The 16,851-nt window shown below is 40.1% G+C and overlaps 1 protein-coding gene across 2 annotated transcripts in view; it reads left to right on the forward strand.

Moving 5' to 3' along the window:
- lingo1a (leucine rich repeat and Ig domain containing 1a) overlaps positions 1-16,851 on the forward strand; it is a 116,369-nt gene that overhangs the window by 71,848 nt on the left and 27,670 nt on the right. The window contains exon 1 of one of the 2 annotated variants that reach the window (XM_088417350.1): positions 8,345-9,163. The exons of the other annotated variant lie outside the window; for it this stretch is intronic. The gene's annotated coding sequence lies outside the window, so the exon portion shown is untranslated. Of the gene's footprint in view, positions 1-8,344; positions 9,164-16,851 lie in introns of those variants that run through there. 2 annotated transcript variants of the gene reach the window in all.

Raw genomic sequence — 16,851 nt, forward strand, 5'->3', positions numbered from 1 at the left:
GCGTTTTTTCATGGCTGGCATTCAAAGGGTTAAATAGGAATTAGCTTGATAAAAGTCTGCTAAAAACACAAAATCCAATCATGCATAGGCTACAGGTCATTTATTTTCATAAATTTCAAGGATAATTTTAACATTTGTCATGTCGAAAAAATCTGGGTGAAATTTCAGCTCCCAAGTGTCTTCTTTTTTTAATGTCTTCCTTTTGATGTGAAGTGCCTTTGATGTAATGATCAATGGATTGAACAAAATACGGCACATGGGTTAAGGATGGTAGTTTTGTCAGAATCTAAAAATAAATGTTTTCGACCCATTTTTGTCAATCACTGGAAAGTAACTTTTGCAACCCGTAGACCGAATGAGACATATATTCTTTTTCTTCTCTGGGCGGTAAAAATACAAAGCTGGGCAATCATAAATCTAGATCATTTGATGAATTCGTCATTTTGGAAATCACCATTTTGAGACTTAGCTAAATTGTACATGTATATTTTTGACTGGCAAACTTGTTTTTGACAAATATATAAGTACATTCGAATGTATTTAAATACATGTTAACATAATTGTAAATTTTCAAACATATTTCCAATGAATGGCCTATTTTAAAACTGTTTTCATATATACGGTGCATCGCATTATAAGGCGCATAGAATAGAAGCTACAATAGTGGCTGAGTTTGCGTGATGCACCCACTAGATGGAGCTGCGCTAAAGGGGATGGCAACGAAACAATCAGATGTCAGTCAAACTTTTTAAACAGAAATCCACAGCGTTTTGTTAAACATAACGTGTATGATATGGAAATAAATATGCTTTTTCAGGCACATACGGCGAAGCAATTTGCAAGCTGTTTCCTCCTCCTATAAGTTATGCTAACATTCACATTCGCCTCGGAAATTGCACTTGTGGGCGCAAATTTAGTTCTTGCTGTATTTGGACATTGTGTTCTCTCGATATGTCACGAAAAAAGCCTTCTTGCTTTTATGACACCCATACTGTCCATATAATGTATCAAAAATAACTGCAGGGTCCCAGAAGATTGACTGAATGTGGGTTGCTATGGCGATAAACGGGCTGCTTCCGTTAATGTCTTTATGTGCGAGATCTCACCTTAGCACATATAATCAAAATATAAGACGTCTGCAACGATGGTTGCCCGGCTTCTAAGGATGGACGCTACCAATTTTGAATCTAACATCTCTCATGTGATAATTATAAAGATTGACATTATCAGCAAGCGGAAAAAAAGTCAATCTGATGAAACTTTATTTTTCGTTAAAATATATTGTGCACGATTTTTACCAGTTTACTTATCACTATTGTGTATCGGTTAACTCTATCAGTGAAAGCGTTATCGGAAAAGGTAAACGTTAGCATGTCCTGTATGTTTATAATTTTCATTCAACTTTCAAGGCTAACAGAATTTTGTATGCAATATCTGTCAACATACAAAAGATCGACTTCCATTCTTCAGTTACACTTGCATGTAGGTAACAGCTGTGTTATAAGTGTGGAAACACTGCCATCCAATGGTCACAGTTATCACTACACTGGTCAATTGTCTTAATCTAAGATAAGCAGTAGTCAAGGGTGTCAGCTGCTCTCCATAAAAAAAGTAACTGACGAGATTTTCGCTATATATTATTTTTGTTATTCTTTTCAAAGAAGATAATTCTTCTATGGCACCGAAAGAGTTAAAAATACTTAATTACATTAAAAAAAACAGTTTGATTTGAATTATATCTACTGTACAAACAAGTCTTACCAATTATTATTGTTTATTATTAAAACAAATATATTATTATTATTAAAAAAAGATTAAAAAAATAAAAACACCAATTAGGTTGTAATAAATATTTTGTCGATCATCAAACGGGTGTGTATGTTTTATAACCACTGGATATTAGTTAGTTGTAGTTAGTTGCAAACTAACGTTCAAGCAAATCTGAAGTTAGCGTGACGACAAAAATAATGTTTAACTAGCTTTCGTTTTTTCGCTCATGTTGCGGGCCACTGAAGAATGAATGGCGGTCCCCAAACGGCCCCCGGACCGTAGTTTGGACACCACTGATACTGATGATGATTTCCTGCCGATTTTCTTCTGAAATATTTGCCCGGGGCACCTCTCGAACGCGTTCGTCTGAGAACGTGGCGCTTTTTAGCGGTTGGCTGCGGTCGGACGGTTTGAAGCGCGAAAAAACGGACGCCTCATTTCGCCAAGTCGCTGAAGAAAGAGAGAGCGAAGGACGATAACAAGCAAACGGCGTTTATGGCTGGCGTGTGAGTGACAAGCTTCAAGCCGGCAGATGAAGGGCGAGGGGTGCGTGCCAGCGCCGAAGAACACGGCAGACCAAATGAATTATTGATGCTTTAAAAAGCCGTGGAGGCACTCTCCTTTGTTACCTCTGTTTGCTGCTCTTAGCGGGAGAGCTCTGCCCTCTCATCAGATGCATCCTCACGGAGATAATTATCACCCTTTTTTTTTGTTCAATTCTTTTCCTTAGAGCGTATAAAGAAAAAGGAAGGGTTAGTAGAAGGTTAAAGTTGTATTTTTTAGATAACGTTGTTTTAATTGGTGTCTATGACAAAAATAATACAAGAAAAAATGTTTGATTGATTAAAGTGGAACCGAAATTTAACTGGAGGTTAATTACATGTTGTGATTCCCCAAATATAAGACACGCTTACCGTATTTCTTGGTTCTGTTTCCTCATTTTCAACCCCCGTTTTGAGAGGGGAGACTTATACCTTTACGAGATACATTGCTACGCTAATTAACGCCTCCATCCAAACGGCAAACCCTAAAAAGACATCTCTACTTTTTATAGGAGTTTATACAGGTTACAGCTTATTCTGAATCTGAAAAAAAATGGCTCGAAGTGCATTAAAACACCGGAAGTTAAATATATGTCATTCCTTATTCAAACTAGAAACATTTTTGATGAACTGAACTATTTAATGCAGAAAAAAGAATAAAATATAATAAAGGTAAATTGATCTGGACCAACACCAACGTATTGATTACGTTAGCATGATGGCACCTACCGTGGCTGCCGCCTTCTGTTTGCTGAGGTGAACGGAGTAAGAATTTCGCTGTGTGGTTTCGTGCGATACATGTGACAGTAATTCGCTACAATCATGTTCGATCCCTTGGCTTAATTTCTGCGAGAATCACTTGAAAGACACTTAAGAAAACTGCAGAAAAGAGTTAAAATACCCCCCTGGCATTGAATGAGTTCAAGGATTGGACAAAAAAAAGGGCTAAGGATAGTATTCAAACTTTTTTTAGTGAAATTAAAACAACAATATGAATATTAATACAGTGGACCACGGGTTACAGCGTCCCTGCCTTATGTTTTTTTATGCTGCGATGTGGAATACTAAGTTTTTTCGTCCCCTCTTTACAGTATTTTCCTGGCTTTGCGACAAAAACAACTGTCATGACCCTAAGGGGTTGGTTGTGTTGTCATCAGCAGGCATTTTTAGGTAATTGCACTTATTTTCTGTTGTCGTCACATGGCGGAGATGCTGGTCTGCTATTGGTCGGCCTCACTCGTTTCGGTAAAGCTTTTTACTATCGCCAGTGGTAACAAACGCGTATTTATAGTGCATTTTACTGCTTAATTCAAAGTTGAAAGGATTAGCCATGGGACCCAAGATTGCTAGTGATGTTAAAGAGAGAAGTAAGAAGATGATTTCTATAGAAACGTAGCTGGAGATAATCAAGAAATACGAAGCTAGCTTAGCCTCGGCTACCCTCACTAGGGAATATGGGAATAACAAGCGGCACTCAAAAGTAAATAAATCCTTTCTATATTTTTTATTCATGATGTTTTCTGATTGTATACATGTATATTATATATACGTAGCACTTACTATACTATTTTGGTACCAACTTTTGATATGAAGGTACAATTTTGTTTTGGTTTTTACCTGGGGTTCGAATTAGCATTAGCTATTCAACATAGGTTTGGATTGCCCGCCATACGGTGAATTGGCCTTACAAGCCCAACCGCGGAACGGATTCATCTCGTAAAACAGGACCCCGCCGTAACGTATTCTTCACGATAAATTCCTGTAATAGTTTCCCACTCCGACTTTTTCGTATTCCTGCCAAATCTTACCTTTATTGTCGCGGTAGCACGACTATTTACCTCGCGGAACCCTAAATGGACTTTTAGTCCCGAGTAACTGCGAAACTTTCCTCTGAGCGTCAACATCTGCTCGGCTCGGGTCCGTTTAGTGATCCGGAAAGAAAAAAAAAAAAGACCCTCCTCCCGCTCCCGCTCATCACCCCCTAAAGGAATTGTTTCACACACACCGGAAGAGGATGGAAAGTGTGGAGAGAAGACACAGTGAACTCCAGCAAGAGTATCTTGGCCAAGCGTGAACTGATGCTGATGACATTTACATGTAGCTGTGACGCCTGAATGGCTTCAGTCGCTCTGAGGGTCCGTGCAAAAAAAAATAAATAAACGGGAAGGAATGGAAAAGGCTCGCGGATGCACACACGCTGCAGTTTAACACTGCAGGACAAACACTTTAGCGGTACAATCCTCTGTTGTGCAGTGTGAAGGGGAGCCTAACCGACATACAGACGAGACAAGTGTGTTAGATAACAACGGATTTTTGTTGTTGTTGTTTTTTCTCTCTTAAGGTAAAATGGTAAAGATGACTCACGGTAAAATGTGAAACCTTTCAAAGCCGTTTAGTAAATGTCATCTCAGTCTATTGGCAAAGTTTTCATGCGGCGAGGATAAAAGTTAGATGGTGAAGCAATGGATGGTTCCGTATTTTTCCGAATATAAGCCGCACCGAGAAAAGGTAATTGGGAAAATTGTTTTGTCACGTATAAGCCGCGCCAGACTATAAGCATCATCCTTAATCTTTAAACAGAAAAATGGTACATGGAAGTTTTTCCATTTGTTATTTTTACTGTAATTCCCCAAATATAAGACTCATTTTTCCCCCAAAAACAAATGCCAAAAGACTGGGTATGTCTAATGTACGGTAATTTAAAGATTAGATTTTTTTTCTCACACCATCTGAGGAAGATCGCTCTGTCTGCTACATAATCAGAGTTTTGATACACAGATGTTCATTTTTATATCAACCGTATTCTTACTTATAATAATTACGGTAACGGTACGAGCTAGAGAGCGGGGGGCAGCCGTCACAGCAGCTTGTGATAACTGCGGTTGTTACAGCATTATATTCAGTAAAAGAAGCGAGCAGACTGAACCACCGTCTGAGTCCATCCTTGTTCACACAATAATACTGTTACAACTTCCCTGATTCACGAAATGTACATGTTGCGACGTGGAGTTTTTTTCATCCCCTCTTTATGACATTTTCCCAGTTTTGAGAACAAAACAACTGTCATGACCCTAGAGGCTTAGCTGTATTTGTGTTGGTTTGCCTCCATCTGCTGGCGTTTTTAGGCAATTGTACTTATTTACTATTGCCGTCTAACTGCTTCCATGCAAAAAAAATCAAGGCCAAAAGTTGCATGCTATAAATGGTAACTTAAAAATGTGATTTTTTTTTTTCTTTTCGACACCGTTCGAGGAAGATTCAGCTGTCAGCCAAATAAGCTGAGTTTTTATATACAGATGCACATTTTTATATCAGCCATTTTCTTACAATAATTACCAACATTTGGCTGCTAGCAGCAAGAACATGATACAGCTACCAGCAGCTTGTGTTAGCTGAGGCTGTTCCGGCATTGTTTGAAACAAAAGAAGCAAGCAAACTGAACCACCGTCCCGGGTTCATCCTTGTTCACGCATAGGAATATTACTTAAATGGAGAGGAAAATGTTAGTTATGATGTCTCCAGCTGATTCAATTAAGAGTCGCAAAGTATGGACCCTATGTGAACCGGTTAGAGAACACAGTAAGGTATTCCATTTGACTAGTTTATTAATTGCGGTCTTTTGAAATATAACACAATCATAAACTTGGTGAAACAGGGAATACTGCGTAATTTGGGGTATTTACGGCGAATAGAAATGGAGCTGCATCGCGAGGAAAACCAACTGCTTTGAGCGCATTCAAGCGATGCACTGGCGAGGCGTTCACTGACCGCTCACAATGTGGGAAATCTACAGCACACTTAACCCGCAACAAATATATAACTTATATCTATGAACAGAAGGAAATATTAAGAATTTATGTTGCCAAATTGTTGGTGCATTTTATACATAGTAGCACAGAAATCAGAATTTGACCCCCAAATTAAGGGTGCGTCTCAATTACGGTCCGGCGCTCCGTGATTGTCATATTTTTCACAATTTTCCACAGATTAAAATCTCAAAAATCGCAAACATAGTTGACACGACCTAGCTTAATTTTCGACGCGTTTACATCACAACAACCGTCAATGTTGAAACAAGCTAACGAGTGTTTTTTGAGAAAAACGACAAAGAGCTTCCTGTTAGCAAATTCTCCACTCTGCAGATATACCCGAAAAATCAACTTAATGTAATCAGAGTAGCAAAGTTTTCTTCTTGGTTGCTCCCCAACCGCTTCCAAAAAGTCCATGTTGGATAATTAGCCATCCCTTTCATCTGGTCTCCAAATATCTAAACCGAGTCTCGTTGTTTTCAAAGAGAACTCTCCTGACTCGCGGCACACTTTGGCACCGTAATGAGGACTTGATATTTTTTCGGCGTAAAACCTGGCCGAAACGGGCCCGCGGAAAACCCGAGCGGAGCGCGGAACGGTTCCAATTCGCTGTCCTCCGAGCAACCCCCGCTAATCCTCGCGCAGCGTGCGCGGTGATTACAAACCCGTCACATCGCATCGACTGCCGGCGAGGTAAAGTGGGAGTGATTGTGTGTGGGATCTGTTGGGTAGAAAAAGTCTACACACCCCTGTTCAAGTGCAAAGTTTTTGTGAAAGTTTAAGAGAGATGGAGAAAAAAATATTATCATGAGGTTGTGCGCTTCCTGTCATGTGACCGTACACACTTAACCAGTCACATTCAGTTTCATGAAAAATGGGAATAATTATAATCTGTAAGTGTGTCTTATTTCCTACCTTTCTGTATGCGCATCCTTCCTTTGTATTACTTTTACGTTGATTCTATTTTTTCTATCAATTTTCTTTATTTTCTTCTTTTCTTCTCTTATTCGCTTTCCTCTTTCCGTTTCTTTTTTCCATCCTTTCTTCCTTCCTTCGTTTCTGTCTGTGCATCCTCCTTCGTATTACTTTTGCGTTTATTTTATTTTTTTCAGTTTTCTTTTGTTTTCTTTCTTATTTTTTTTATTTCTTCTTTTCTTCCTACCTCGTCCTATTCTATTTCCTCTTTCCGTTTCTTTAATCTGTCCTACCTTTCTTCCTTCATTCCTACATTTCCGTCTGTGCATCCACCGTATTACTTTTACATTTATTCTGTTTTCTTTCAATTTTCTTTCTTATTTTCTTTTATTTCTTCTTTTTTTCCTTCCTTGTCCTATTCTAGTTCCTCTTTCCGTTTTTTTTTCTGTCCTACCTTTCTTCCTTCCTTCATTTCTGCTTGTGCATCCTCCATTTTACTTTTGCATTTATTTTATTTTTCTTTGTTTTCTTTTGTTTTCTTTTATTTCTTCTTTTCTTCCTTCCTCAACCTATTCTATTTCCTCATTCTGTTTCATTTTTCTGTCCTACGTTCCTTCCTTCTTTCCTTCATTTCTGCCTGTATGTCCTCCTCCATGTTACTTTTGCATTTATTTTATTTTTCTTTCAGTTTTCTATTGTTTTCTTTTATTTCTTCTTTTCTTCCTTCCTCAACTTATTCTATTTCCTCTTTCCGTTTCTTTTTTCTATCCTACCTTCCTTCCTTCCTTCATTTCTGCCTGTATGTCCTCCTTCATATTACTTTTGCATCTATTTTATTTTTCTTTCAGTTTTCTTTTGTTTTCTTTTATTTCTTCTTTTCTTCCTTCCTCGCCCTATTCTATTTCCTCTCTCGTTTTTTTTTACCGTCCTACCTTTCTTCCTTCCTTCTTTGCTACCTCTCTGTAAGTGCATTCTTCCTTCGCGTTACTTTTACATGTATTCTATTTTTTCTTTCAGTTTTCTTTTGTTTTCTTTCGTATTTTCTTGTATTTCTTCTTTCCTCCTCCCGTTCTCCTTCCTCTTTCCCTATATATATATATATATATATATATATATATATATATATATATATATATATATATATATATATATATATATATATATATATATATATTAGTACCGTTATTTTTGTATCATCTTTCGTTTTTATTGTCTTTTAAAAGTCGTGTTGACAATAATGTTATCACACTAAATTGAATTCAAATATAAATAAAGCCCCCCCCCACGCACACACACACACACACACACACACACACACACGCACACACACTTGCTAGATAACCTAACAATTCAAGTCCACTCCAAACGAGTGACATTACATAAGCAATGCTCACTTGGCATTCAAAGCAATTTGAATGAAATCCACTTTTTTTTCTTTGCGCCATTCAAAGTATCCTTCAGCGATCGCGGCGGATCAGACGAGCACTTGCCGAAGCCCACAGCGTCACCGTGCTCTCGTTCCCGGAACTGCACCCTCCTCCTCCTCCTCCTCCGTCCTCATCTTTCACTCACACTTGAATGTGATTCCATCGCGTTATTCGCTCGTCAACGTGACAGCGGGCGCTCTCTCGTCGGAACGCGGGCCGCGTGCGCGCGCGTGACGGACGGGTGCGGCTTAAGCGCGCGGAAAATAAGGGGAAGATGATCAAAAGGTGCGCTGGTCCAAAACAAATGTGGAAAAGACAAAAAAGAGAGTGAGGTTCTTTTGAGTGTGTGTGCCACGCGTGGGAGTGGATCCTCCCTCCCTTTTCTCTCCCCTCCCTCCCTCCCTTCCTTCCTTCCATCCATCCCACCTCCCATTTGCATTCCTCCTCATTGCGGGACGGAGCGTTTCGGCGCGCGCACGCACCGTCTGGAAGTGGTGGGAAACGGATGCTCGCCGTCTCCTCTTTTTTTTTTAATTGTACAGGAGCGAGCGGACGTTTTTTTAACATTTCGATCCCGCGCATGAATTTGACGGACTTGAGGTAGTGCCCGGGAGCGTGCGTGTTCCTCGGAGTTGCTGCCGCGCGGGTGGAAATGCGAAAGGATGCTCGGCAGCAGCGGCGGCGCTGAGGACCACAGCAGGTGAGTTATTCCACGCGCGTCCTTCAAGACCTATCAGGCGAGTCCGACGCTAGCAAAAAACATCAGAATAAGGTTAGAGTCTGCTTAACCGCGTCCTCTGCAGGTAACCCCCCCCCCAAAAAAAATCTGATCGCAACATCATCAACAACACAGTTTGTGATTTTTGAGTGTAGTGGTTGTGCGTACGTGTGTGCATAAGGGATTTGGCCATTAATCACATTGTAATTGTCCCGTGAATGTGATTGCAGTACCTTGATGGAAGCTCCGTATTAATCTTCACCGCTGTGATAACATTGGCAGCCTCATCTGCAAAGATGGCTTATCTGCTCAATGGGCTGCATCCTGCATTTGATGAACCCCTGCCAACACCCCCCCCCCCCACTCTCCCCCCCCCCCCCCCTCCCTTCCTAACAATTGGGATATCACATTGTCAAGTACAAGATGGTGAAACTTGGTCTCTTGGCAGCATCACTCCCTGGCACTGGCACCCCCCCTCCCCTACCCCACCCCCCCACCCACCCCTTTTGCGCCTGTATCTTCGCAGTCCTGCCCGTGTTTGAGAACAACACAGATGCAGCAGAGTATCACAAGGCTGTGTAATGCTGCGCCTGCGGACATTCATAAAGTGCTGCTAGGTTATAAATAGCCTAAGGGAGGGAGAGGACGACGGGCACAGGAAGGAGACGCCAAGAGAGGCGGCGCACGGCGAGGTGCGGTGTCCGATATGCCCCCCCCCCCCCACCTCCCCCTCACACAAATACAGTAAACAAATAAAATGTCGCGAGGAGATGAGGCAGGAAAGGGTGTGGCGTCCGTAAAGTTGGATTTCACGAAAGAAACGCACCACGGAGCGCTTTCTTTTATGTTTGCCATAAACAACAACAAAAGCAAAGTCAGCAGTAGCTGCTGTTCTCCAGTGTTAAAAAACAACTGCATTTTTTTCTACTTCACACTACATTCTAAATGTATGACAAAAATACTAATGTTTATACAGTGGACATTTTTTTCCACGTTACGAAGCGGAATACTAAGTTTTTTCGTCCCCTTTTTACAGCATTTTCCCCGCTTTACGGCATCAACAACTGTCATGACCTGTAGGGTTGGCTGTTTATGTTGTTTTGCCTCCCTCTTCAGGCGGTTAGGTAATTGCCCTTATTTTCTGTTTGCGTCAAATCGCCTGCGCTGCAACGCCTCACTGAGATGCTGGTTTGCCATCGGTCGGGTTCACGGTGTCACTAAGATGCCGACATGCTAAATACTTGGTCTCATGTGACAATATCGTATTTATTGTGCATTTTAGTGCTTAATTCTAACATTATTGACGTTAAAGGGAGAGGTAAGAACAAAATAAGTATGGAAACCAAGCTGGAGATAATTAAGGAATACGAAGAAGGCCATGCTAGGCTAGGCTAGGCTATACCTTGTTAGGGATTAAGTAGTTCAAGTCAGCGTCACTGAAAGGTAAATAAAATGTCATTTTTCTTTTATATTTTTTTTATTCATGATGTTACTTAATTACATGTATATTATATATAAGTAGTACTTACTATACTATTTTCTTCCTAATTAACGTATATACAATTTCGATTTTTAACCTGGGGTTTTATACGCATTTTATACGCATTTTATACGATTTCGCCTTACGATCCCAATTCTGGAACGGATGAATGTCGTATGGCGGGGGTCCACTGTATAAGCGTTGTTTTCAAATTTTAACATTATTTTTTCAAAGTTGAAACAACTAATCAAAACAAAGGCAAGTGAATCGCATCCGCACCAAACACCTGGGACAAGATGTCCCTAACTATGCACGCCAGGACTTAGTAAAGTAGCTCCACCGAGTCAAAAGATAAGAGCAAAAACCAACGTCCACTGTAGTGGACGCCAACAAATAGGCTGGATTTTCAGGTCTTCGCTCAAAAGAAGTCGTCTTTGCCACCCTGGGCTTAAAGGTTGCGGATCAATCGTGCCCGTCCGCTTGGCGGGCTGCTTTTAGACTCCTGATCCGCTTTGTAGTCCGCGCGCCCTCGGCACGCATTAAACAAACGCCGCGGACGGCGACCTCGGCAGCGGGTCATCAATCGGCTTCACCTCCCCGAACCCCGGCAGATCAAACCATCCTCCTCACCCTCTGCCGCCGAGGTCCTCTTATCGAGCTGCCACCTGTCGATCCGCGTTTCCGATACGAAGCGGGTAGCGCGGAGGCCCGGGTACCATTCCTTCCGCTCGACACCGTGTTTGCCGCTCCCGCGATGTGACGCTTCTCCAGCTTGCCCTTCGGCGCCCGAGTCAAATGGCCAGCGGTATTAGCGGCTTCTCGTGAGCCGGGCGCGCTCTTAAAGATGGCGTCACGTCCCGGGTGTAAACTTGACACCTCCCGCATTGACAAGGTGTTTATTAGCTCCCAGTTGACGGCAGCCATGACGCCTACACCGGCATGGCAATTATGTTGTTTATTTCTCTGACACGACGGGCCGCCGTTATGTTGATGGCCGCCCGGATGCACGGAAGTAAGTGCTTGTCGGAGGAATTGGGCGCACGTAACGATGACATCATCAGCTAGTTTTTTTTTTTATTTGACGGTTCGCAAGAGTTTGGTACACGAGGCAGATTCGTACACTTTTGGAAACAGCGGTCGCAATGTGCATTTAGCTTAATTGCTATACACGTACCATGAAAATAAACTCGTTCATCTGATGGTCTAGTTGGATGGCTGCTTGAGAGCGCCTCGTTGTTTGCTGTTCGTGTTTTATTTTCTATGTCTATCTTGGGCTGGGCTGGTATGGTTGCTTTAGGAATTTTGGAAGGAAAAAAAAAATCTCGGTCTAATTGATTAAAATTTGGGATTATTCTTGTTGGGGTATTTAAAGTTGACAGAGTCACATTATCCATTTTATTTCTGGCTCATTTTCTAGAAAATTGCATCACTAATGACATGGAGAGCCCGTATAAAACGTAACAAAATACATTTTTAGTAGTTTTGCAAACTAGTTACTGTATCTGAATTTAGCAAGAAGTTCCAATTCATTTGTTTTTAATTTGAAAAGTAAACTGTGCTGTTCCTGACACATTATTGAAGAACATTGAATTATACTTTCTGGTACCTGCAGAAAACCACCATAAACCATATGTACCCCCTGAGGTGCCTTCATGTACCCATTTGAGAACCGCTGCTTTAGAGTGCCTCGTTGTTGGTACATGGGAAAGCCCTTGTCCTCATTCATTTCCAAAGATTTTTACGCGTCTTCCAAAAGTGTAGAAAGTCAACCCCGGGTACTTTATTTACACACACACACACACACACACACACACATTTTCCAACTCTCTCACACAAAAAAATACACACAGGTTGATGCTGACTTTTCTTCTTTTTTCACTCGAATCCTGAAGCACGCGAGTACATTTGGGTACGTGCCAATTGAAATAGTGAAAGAAAATGGTGAAATTTCATTTTTTTAGGTTTCTTTTTTTTAAAGATTACCTCTAACTTGGATATTGTAACCCTTGTACGGTATTTTGTCCAATTCTTTCATTTAAGAAGACACCAGGGAGCTGAAATTTCACCCACATGGCAACAACATGTCAAAGTTCAACATAGCACCAGCTCTTAATTATCACACTACCACAAGTGTGACATCTCTTGGGAAAACACTGCAAGAATAATGTCAAAGTAATCTCGACATCAAAGGCATCTCACAACAAAGGGAAAGCATTGAAAGAAGACACTTGGGGAGCTGAAATTTCACCCAGATTGTGACAATATGTCAAAGTTCAACATGTTATCACACTACCACAAGTGTGACATCTCTCGGGAAAACACTGCAAGAATAATGTCAAAGTAATCTCGACATCAAAGGCATCGCACAACAAAGGGAAAGCATTGAAAGAAGACACTTGGAGAGCTGAAATTTCACCCAGATTGTGACAATATGTCAAAGGTCAACATGTTATCACACTACCACAAGTGTGACATCTCTTGGGAAAACACTGCAAGAATAATGTCAAAGTAATCTCGACATCAAAGGCATCTCACAACAAAGGGAAAGCATTGAAAGAAGACACTTGGGGAGCTGAAATTTCACCCAGATTGTGACAATATGTCAAAGTTCAACATGTTATCACACTACCACAAGTGTGACATCTCTTGGGAAAACACTGCAAGAATAATGTCAAAGTAATCTCGACATCAAAGGCATCGCACAACAAAGGGAAAGCATTGAAAGAAGACACTTGGAGAGCTGAAATTTCACCCAGATTGTGACAATATGTCAAAGTTCAACATGGCACACCTATTTTGTTATCACACCACCACAAGTGTGACATCTCTCGGGAAAACACTGCAAGAATAATGTCAAAGTAATCTCGACATCAAAGGCATCGTACAACAAAGGGAAAGCAGTGAAAGAAGACACTTGGGGAGCTGAAATTTCACCCAGATTGTGACAATATGTCAAAGTTCAACATGTAATCACACTACCACAAGTGTGACATCTCTCGGGAAAACACTGCAAGAATAATGTCAAAGTAATCTCGACATCAAAGGCATCTCACAACAAAGGGAAAGCATTGAAAGAAGACACTTGGGGAGCTGAAATTTCACCCAGGTCGTGACAATATGTCACAAGACCGACCCATTTTGTGATCGCACTCCCAGAAATGTGCCATCCCTTGGTTAAAATACTGCGAAAATGATGTGGAAGAAAACGACCCAAAATGGTCAAAATACCGCATAAGGGTGCACAAAAAAATTTTTCATTGCCAATAGGTTCCAGACTAACGCTTGATCAAAAATTCTTTTTCCTCATAGCTCTCAATAGAAAAAAAACGTGAAGTTTTGGGTACAAAACTGTTGTAGGCTCATCTTATTCAGACTTCTCACTCACTACACTTTCAGAAAGGGAAAAAAAAAACGTCTTCCCTTTATAGCGTCAAGTCTCCTGGCAGCGTCGCAGCTTTGCGCTTTATCGTTTCTGGGTGACGAATGAGAAGTTCACGCTCGTCGCCTGAGCGGGCGCGCGCGTCGTCTCATAAATAGCTTGTTGATTCCACCCCGATGTCGCCGGCGCTCTTGAACCCGGCGTTCCGGGGCGCAATCGCACTTTGCCCCCCACTTCACCTCCGAGCGCCGCTCGACTCGCCCAATCAAACGTTTCCTCGCAAATCCTGTGATGTTGCAGGCATTAACATAAAACTTGTATACGCTAATCCAAAGTTGACATTTTGAATAATTAATTTATATTGCAGGTTCATGCAGAGGGGACGCATTTTTAAAAAAACCTTCTCTTCCTCTTTGTTTGCCGCTCGTGTTCGACGGCAAAATAATGAATTCAGGAAAGCTCGTTTATTCGCGTTGGTTGAAGCGCCTCAGAAAAACCAAATGGTGTTAAAGATAGCATAAATTCATTAATATTCTATTACTAATATTCGGATGCTATATCTTAGCAGCGATGTGCTACTAATTTGACATAAATATGAATGTTTATCATAGTAAATGACTGAAATGTGCGCATAATGTAGAATTTTACACATGTGTAAATAATAGGAGGATATTAATATAATATAATATAATATAATAAAAATATTATATAAAAAAATATAATAAATAAAAATAATATAATAATATAATAGGAGAATATTTATCGATGTAATTATGAAATAATGACTAACACACGCACATGTCACAGAGATTAGTTTTGAGTTATTGATAAAGATACAAATTTTGAAAATAGATGTCCAATTTGGGAATTCTACAAAAAAAATCTTAACGTCTCAAGTTTCATTTCCCAAGAGCCAAAAATTGCAGGTGAAAAGTATAAATTTAAATGATTGGTAGATGATACTCACCATTAAAAGATGCACTTAAATGCACTTTTCTCAAAACTGTGGATTTCAACTCAGCGTCATGTTCCAATTCATTTGCTCTTAATTTGTAAAAAAGTACTATTCCTGGTCCTGCTCCCCCTGAAGAGCCTTCTCACAGCCAAAACTATGGATTTCAACTCTACTTCATGTTCTAATTCATTTGTTCTCAATTTAAAAAAAAAAAACATGTACTGTTCCTGGCACATTAAAAAAAAAAACAGTAAATTAGTTTACTGATACCTGCAGAAACTCTCTTAAAATACTCACCATTAAAAGATGCACTTAAATGCACTTTTCTCAAAACTGTGGATTTAAACTCAGCGTCATGTTCCAATTCATTTGCTCTTAATTTGAAAAAAGTACTATTCCTGGTCCTGCTCCCCCTGAAGAGCCTTCTCACAGCCAAAACTATGGATTTCAACTTTACTTCATGTTCTAATTCATTTGATCTCAATTTTTAAAAAAACATGTACTGTTCCTGTTAAAAAACATTAAATTAGACTACTAATACCTGCAGAAACCCTCTTAAAATCATATGCACCCTCTGAAGTGCCTTCACGTAGCCATTTGAGAATGGCTGCTTTAGAGTGCTTCGTTGTTGGGACATAGGAAAGCCCTCAATGTTTTTATTCTCACAAGAATCCCCGCCCCCCAAGAGCAGAATGGTTTAGCCCAAACTATCATTTACTCCAGCATCACTTTTCAATGAATCATTTCTTTTTGAGAACTATGATCCCAAAGTTGAATACCTTATATCTACACAAATCTTTTATAATCCATCCATTACCTGCGCCTTATAATTATTGATGGACAAACGAAGCTTCGTGAAGTACTTGTGATATTTTTTCACTCCTCCAGATGGCATTCTTGAGTCAAAATTTAATACATTACCACTGCTGTTGGATACTTTATATCTACACAAATCTTTTATAATCCATCCATTACCTGCGCCTTATAATTATTGATGGACAAACAAAGCTTCGTGAAGTACTTGTGATATTTTTTCACTCCTCCAGATGGCACTCTTGAGTCAAAATTTAATACATTACCACTGCTGTTGCATGTAGTTTAAAACCAAGAGCTCCATCTAGAGGAGTAAAACAGTAACGCAGCTTCTTCATGAGGCTTCATTTTCTCATCACTACTTATCTTTTCTTTTTCTATGTTTTTGTTTCTAAATTCTTTGAGAGAGCACTTTACAAATTGAATTTCAAAGTTTCCTAAATGAAACAAAAAAAGGCACAAAGCAAGCTGTACAAAACGTTTTACTTCCCAGCTCCTCTCGCGGCTATGTCCTTGTACCTTGAGGACATTTAGTTTGAAATCCACACTCTGCCATTTATTGCTGCTCCATCAAGTAAACAGGCGGACCGAAACAATCAAATGCCAATCCTTGATGGAGATTATAAATAACCGCATCCCACTGTGACCCGCTTTCACTCAAAGTAGCTGAGAGGGGCGTCTACATGCTCTTGATGTAATCAAAAATACGGGCACAAACAGGGGGTGATTAGAATTTTCTGCTTGTATTCCAAATATGTCTTCTGTACTATCGTAAACATTCTCAAAATGCAATAAAGGCTCAGGGGGTACTGGAGATTTTTAACAAACATGAAATAATCCTTTAAATATAATTGTTAAATTAATTAAATGCTTCAGGAAAATTAAGTTCATAAAACACATGTTATGTTCAGTGGGTTATTCAATTTCATTAAGACAGATTCTGCCCTCATACTAGAATGGTTCGACCCAATTTGTCATGTGCCACCGCTCGTCACCTGTCGAGTTAATGATTTATCTCTACCATGAGCCCAAAAGTTGAATAT

The sequence above is a fragment of the Hippichthys cyanospilos genome, chromosome 6, assembly GCF_059441005.1.
Source record: "Hippichthys cyanospilos isolate Australia breed blue-spotted pipefish chromosome 6, RoL_Hcya_1.0, whole genome shotgun sequence".
Lineage (NCBI taxonomy): Eukaryota > Metazoa > Chordata > Actinopteri > Syngnathiformes > Syngnathidae > Hippichthys > Hippichthys cyanospilos.